This window comes from Rhinolophus sinicus, chromosome 3 (assembly GCF_057876585.1).
Source record: "Rhinolophus sinicus isolate RSI-liver-muscle chromosome 3, RSI-T2T, whole genome shotgun sequence".
Taxonomy (NCBI): Eukaryota; Metazoa; Chordata; class Mammalia; order Chiroptera; family Rhinolophidae; genus Rhinolophus; species Rhinolophus sinicus.
The window spans coordinates 188,962,690-188,969,735 of record NC_142503.1 but is presented as its reverse complement, the minus strand read 5'-3'; positions in this window follow the sequence as shown (position 1 = coordinate 188,969,735).

Here is a 7,046-nt window from a genome sequence, read left to right as displayed (position 1 = left end):
GAACTAAGTATAGAACTAACAGTATGGTGGACATACTGTTGCAAGTTTTTGAAAATTACTTGTTAGGGTAATCTTTTGATCATTATCCCTTAACTTCCATTAAATGACTTTGTGCTGTGTCATATAAAAGGACCATTTCAAATCTCTACCTTTGGCTCTGAATCTATAACATAGTGGTACCCACACTGGCTGCAGCAGTACATGATCCCAGTGTAATGAATCTGAAGTTTTAACTGAAGTTGTAAGTGGTTTTTAAACTGTGTAAAAGACCAGGAAGTACTTTAATTCAGTTGTCACTATTGACATTTTAAGTGTGATGTGTATTACTTAAATTTATATTCTAAAAGCTTGGTGAAAAAGAATCTACAATATTCACTGTTAGGAGCAGGTCTATACTACCAAAGAAATTCAGAAGGTTTATCTGGGTTAGTCCTAACATGAGTATGTCGGTCTTCAATTTTTGGGTAGGTTGATGAAACTAATACAGAATTCATGATAACTGGTTTTCCATCTCTATCTGCTTATTTATTAGCTGAGAAAAGTGAACAAATAAGTGGGAAATACAAGCTCAGTGACTCATTTTTCATAAGAGTGCAAATATTACAGGTCAGACTGCTATCATAAATACTAAGGGACTGTCCAAATTATTTTTGTCCTAGAAGTTTATTAGAAATCACCTGACCTTAATGGACCATTGAATGAGACAAATCTTTTGTTACTTATAGTCATTGAAATGTAATTTATCCTTAAGAGTTAAGTGTCCTGAAAGGATCTGATGGCTTTGTAGTTTTACTGGAATAATACCAGTGCAATACTGGTTCAATCCAACAAGTAGCCTGAACAAAAGTAAATATTCTCCAGAGGTGGCGATTATTTCCAGATTTAATAAAAACAAGATTAAAAACAATATAAGGGCCGGCCCGGTGGCTCAGGCAGTTGGAGCTCTGTGCTCCTAACTCCGCAGGCTGCAGGTTTGATTCCCACATGGGCCAGTGGGCTCTCAACCACAAGGTTGCCAGTTCGATTCCTCGAGTCCCGCAAGGGATGGTCGGCAGCGCCCCCTGCAACTAAAATTGAACACGGCACACTTGACTTGGAAAAAAGTCCTGGAAGTACACACTGTTCCCCAATAAAATCCTGTTCCCCTTCCCCAATAAAATCTTTTATATATATATATATATATATATATATATATATATATATATATATATATATAACTCTTACACCCACATGAATTCAACAAAAAGAAGAAAGAAAAAAAGAGGAAAAAATGCTATAATTTATAACTTTTAGATTGGTAGAGCACTAATGGATTTCTTTGCATAGTTGGGTTTTGTGGCACAAAGGAGAAATTGAACTAGTTATTGTACTGGGCTGATTCTTAATGTTTTTGAAAAATTTCTGTTAATATCATTTTAGACCTGCTCCATATGAGATTTTTTTCAGTTCTATATTAAAAGTAAGCAGCTTACTTTCTTGTTGTAGAATTGAGCTATTAACACAGTTATTGGTATACTCCATTTCTAAGCAACACATTGAAAATGAGGGAGAAAAGTAAAGGTATTTGTTAATATATTAAGACTTAAAAAGTTGGATACACAGTCAAACCTTACTCAAAAGATTGATTGGTATTGGGCCATTATATTTTTGCGTTTTACTGTATTTTCAAGTAATTTTTATATCAAAATAGAAAACACGGACTTTATCATGCAAATGTTAAATATATTCCCATAAAACACTTCAGTGTTTGATTCTGTTGTGCTTAATATAGGGAGATATTCTGAATTATAATGATGCAGTTTAATTCAGATGAATTACATGGTAACAAACCAGAAATTTGTTTTATAGTTGAGTGGTTAACAACTGAAGCAATCCAAACCCTACCCATAGTAAATTTAGCAAAACATAGTTTAAAAATAAACATTTTGATAGCAAGTCTATTTAAATAAAAGTTCCAACAGAGGTTAATAAGACTTAATAGGCCTAACAAACTTAAACCCAAAATTTGGAGAAAATTTATATGACATGCATTTCCTTAGAAAGCTGCCCTATATATAATTCAAGCAATGTACTGGGAATTCTACCTATTTGAAACGGTAGTATAAATAGTTGTCTAGTAGTATTTTCTAGTTTAAAAAGCAATTTTATGTGCTACTGTCTGATGATTAGTAATGTAAAAATGTATAATCAGAAGAACTTAATTCTTCTAAACTGTCATTGGTTTATAAAAGTATGTACATTTAATGGGAAAACAAGTTTGAATGAATGAATATATGTGAAATGAATGTTGTATAGTCTATTTTTGCCATAAAAATAAATATTGAAGCAAGATATGATTTGGTGTGTGACTATAATAGTGCAATTAAAACTATTTTGCCTCTTTTTTTGTTTTTCATTCCAGATCTTGTTGCAAAGAGGCATATTTCCCCATTGGGTTGTTTTCAGTAATGTACTAGACAATGGATGATTCTTTTAATAGTTGCCAATCTATCATCACACATCTTCAGTAATCAATCACTTAAGAGTTCGAATGCATCTTACCAAAATAGCCAGATTCATTAATTAGGACACTTGTGGAACAATTAATATATTTAAAGAACAAACAATTATATATTTCCCATCAATGTCAACTTCCCAGCCTGTCGCCAGAGCTCACACTGCCATCCCGGTAGTAGAACTTGATTTATTTACTGGATGTCCACTTCCTCTTTCAGTGGGGTTGTTTCTCAACCAGGAACAGCAACACTGGAAACTTGTTAGAAATACAAGTTTTTGAGGCCTATCCCAGATGTGAAAAATTTGAATCAGAAGCTATGGTGATGGGGCCCAGAATTCTACCCTAACAAGTTCCCCGGGTGATTATGGTACATTAAAGTGTGAGAAACACTGCTTTGGTAATTAAAAACCATAGATGTTCAATACAGATATTATCTCGGGATTCATTACATAGCCTAGCTGCAGTTAGTAGGCACCAATGTTTATTTAGGCAATTTCTATTAGGTTAATGATAGTTACAGTTGTGGTGGGCTGAATAATGGGCCCCCAAAGATGTCCATGTCCTAATCCCCCAAAAAGATAAAATTGCATGTTATCTTACAGGGCAAAAGGGACTTTGCACATGTGATTAAGATTCTTGAGATGGGGAGATTGTCCTGGGTTACCCAGGTGGGCCCAAGGTCATCCAAGGATCTTTCTAAGAGGGAGGCAGAAGGGCCAGAGTGAACGGAGAAGTGATGACGGAAGCAGAGGGGTGTGAGAGAGATTTGATGATGCTACACAGCTGGATTTGAAGAGGGGGCCACAAGTGGGGGGACACAGGTGGCCTCTAGAAGCTGGAAAAGGCAAGGAACGGATTCTCCCCTAGAGCCTCCAGAAGAATGCAGCCCTGCTGACACCTTGATTTTAGGGCTTTGGACTTCTAGAAGGGTAAGATAAACGTTTTCTTTTTCTAGCCACTAAATTTGTGGAAACCTGTTACAGCAGCAACAGAAAACTAATAAAATAGTACATATTTACTCTCAGGAAAATCTTGATGGTCAACTGTTTTAAGATCTTGGAGGAACTAGGTGAATATGGGAGCCTCACATCAAGGATTGCCTCAGAACGAAGCTGGTGCAAGACAGAATTCTTGAGGCAACAAGGTTGGCTTTGTAGCAAAACTTTCCTTACCCCAATTCAAAAGTATCTTCTTCCTGGCCCTTGAACTGAGTATGTGGAGTTTTTCTTTTGGGATAGGCCATGGGCTCCATCTGCTGCTTTTCAAAGGCCTGCGAAAAGGAACTGGTTTGGCAGCGTCTTGTATCCCTGAAGTGTGAAGCAATTCAGCGGACTGCTTCCCAGGACTGTACTAGCACATGAAAGGAAAGGGAGAAGAGGTATTTCTATTTCTGGAGGTAAATCATTTCAATTATAATTTCTAAAGACACTAAGAATTACCTTTGGCATATTAACACAAAAAGAAATCTTTGGATCAGCTAGTCCAAACTCTTTTAGATGGAGGTCCAGGGTAAAGTAATTCATGGGCGACTACACAGCTAATTAATCCACTTGGCAAATTGTCCATCTTGCCCCATAAAAACTGTTCTGATCTTTTCTGATTGACATCACTGGGGAGAAATGGGACTTTTCAAAGTAAGTCTTGTCAGGAAGATGCTATTTTATATTTCCCACTATTTAAATATGAGTGAATGAAGACATTTTCACGTAACAGCCATGTGCTACATTCTCCCTTCTACATGGGGAATTTGCACTGAGTAAAGAGGAAACGTCTGTCCTGTTTTCCCATAACCTTGTCTGTAGCTACCGTGTTTCTCCAAAAATAAGACCTAGCCGGACAATTAGCTCTAATGAATTTTTTGGAGCAAAAATTAATATAAGACCCAGCACATATTATATTATATTAATTATATTATAGACCAGGTCTTATATTAATTTTTGCTCCAAAAGACGCATTAGAGCGGATTGTCTGGCTAGGTCTTATTTTTGGAGAAAAACAGTAAACCTCCTCTCTAGCTCAAACTATCTCCTGTGAACAAATGCGTTCGTACTCCAGCAGACAGGACCTCGGGATCCAAGGAGAAGTAAGTCCTTCTCGAGAAACCCATAGTCTAGACAGGAGACAAACCGGGTACATAAACAATAAAATTCATATTGTAGGCATGACAGATCCCGGGTCCCAGACAGGAGGGACAATCACTCAAGCTTTCAGCATTATATTCAATCTGGGCTGTCAGTGAAGGCGCAGGAGGGACAGCAGAGGGGAAATGACATTCTGAGCAGATCACAAGTGTAAAGGCAAGGAGAGAGGACCTCTGCTTGTTTAGGGAACGAGCAATTAGATGTGACAGACACTTAGGATGCCTGGGAGACGATGACGAGATGAGCTGGGAAGGAAAAGATGACTATAAAAAATGCAAAGGGGCCTGCGCGATGTCTTTTTAGCAAGAGGAAACTCTAAATGGTGGTTTTTCTTAAGGGGATGGCATGATCTGCTTGAAAATAATAGCCCCCTCTGAGTATTTTACAGCCCTGTGATGAAGCTCTGCAATTACCCCCATGCAACAAATGGGGACGCATAGAAGCTCCATATCCAGCTTAAGGTCTCACAGTTCATAAGGATCAAACCCAGGCAAACTGGCTTGAAAAGCTCACTCATGGTGACTCTACAAATCAGAGCGGAGGATGGGCTGTGGGCGAGTGGAGGGAGAGACGTAAACTCACATGCTGCTTGGAGTCTAAGCCAGTGTTTCTCAAACTTACCGTTCACTTCCTACATTTACACAATTTTGCCAGATCCAAGAACCACTTTTGGTATTTCTTTAACTCATCTTTTTAAACCTAATTTTAAAGAGCAACCTGAGGATAACAACAGAAATACCCTAACAGGTATAAAAATCCGGAAGGGCCATGGCCCCAGAGACAAAAAGCTGTACCCAGAGTTGGAGGATAGAGAAGGCCAGAGACATCAAAGCAGGGCAGGCAGAAGTCGGTCTGGGGCTGGGCCCAAAGGGTGGAGAAGCAGCAAGAAGATAGTTACAGAGAATGCCTTAGGCGAGATGGCAGCTCCAGACAAGGGGGAGAAAAATGTGAGCCCGGGCAGTGAGTCTGCCCTGAGGAAGTTGGATGGATAATGAGGTGAGGGCCTTGTGGGTGAGGCTGGGACTGAAGAAAGGAGCCCTGCAGGCTGAGAGAGGATGAAGTCCAAGAAGTGAATAGAGGGGGGAAGGATGATTGATGGGGAGACCCAGGCGGGGAGCCAAGAATAGGGTCGGGGATATTTTGGGAGGTTTAAGGGCATTGCAGGATGGGGAAAGGAGAGATTGCATAGAGGGTTAAGGGGAAGAACTCCAGACGTGAGAACTGAGGGGTAGGTGGGGGCCTAGGAATGGTGCAGCAGGGTGACTTGTGGCAAAAGACATTGGAGAAGAAACTTGGGTTCTCAGCCCCACCACACTGTATTTTATTGTTTGCCTCTGAGTCTGAATCCTGAACATAGTAATATTGGGCCTGTAATCCATGTATCACCAGAAATCTGCTCCAGTGGTGGCACCACCTTTGGGAAACACTGGTGTGGGCAAAGGATGAGACAAAGCCTGAGTTAAAGAATGGGATACTTGGAGGCCATTGCTAAGTTTCTAGAACATTTGGGTTATCATCATCATTCTTTTTCATCTCTTTATCCTCCACAGTGCCAGGCATGAAACTTTCAATTACATTAAGTGGTTAAAAAGACAGAAGTAGAGATGAGTCTTCTGAGACATACGAGTATATTAATAGTAAGAATACTGTTCATGAACTACAAGGTAACGAAGAGCATGTCTGACTGGGTCTGATAGAATATTTGTCCTCACAGAAGGGACAAGTTTTCAGGTAGCTGACAGACTGCCCTAGCTCACTGGTAACTAGAAAGGCCTAGAGGCTTTAGACAGTGCACGAAAGTGAGAAAAAAGCAATTAAAGGACTGTAGACCGGGCTTAATGTTTCAAGACCCATGTCAGATCATAAACCGTTTCCCATTGCCTACAAAACCAGTTACGTCTGGGTAAATTATTAGTTGTTTCTGAGATGAAAGTTGTTTCTGAGAAACAACTTTAGAAATTGTGGTCAACATATCCTAAGGTGACCCCAATGATCTTCCCTTCTGACATTCACATCCTACAATTTAGAGTAGGTGGGACCTGTCACTTGCTTGCAACCAAAAGAATATGTCAAAGCTGGCGGAAAGTCATTCCTGTGATTGTTATGTCACCTAAGACTCTTGCTAGCAGAATCTCTTATTCTCCTGTTAGCCTTGAAGAAACTCGCAGCTGTGTTGTGAGCTGTCCACGGAGAAGGCCAAGTGGCAGGGAACGGTGGGCAGCGTTGAAGAGCTGAGGGCAGCCAACGGCCAGGAAGAAATTGAAGTTTTCAGATCTAGTGCTATAAGGAAAGGAATTAGGCCAACAACCTGAAAAGTTTGGGAGCAGGTTCTCCCCACATCAAGCCTTTAGATGAGCTCTGGCCCGACACCTGGATTGTAGCCTTGTGAGACCCAGAGCAGAGGACCC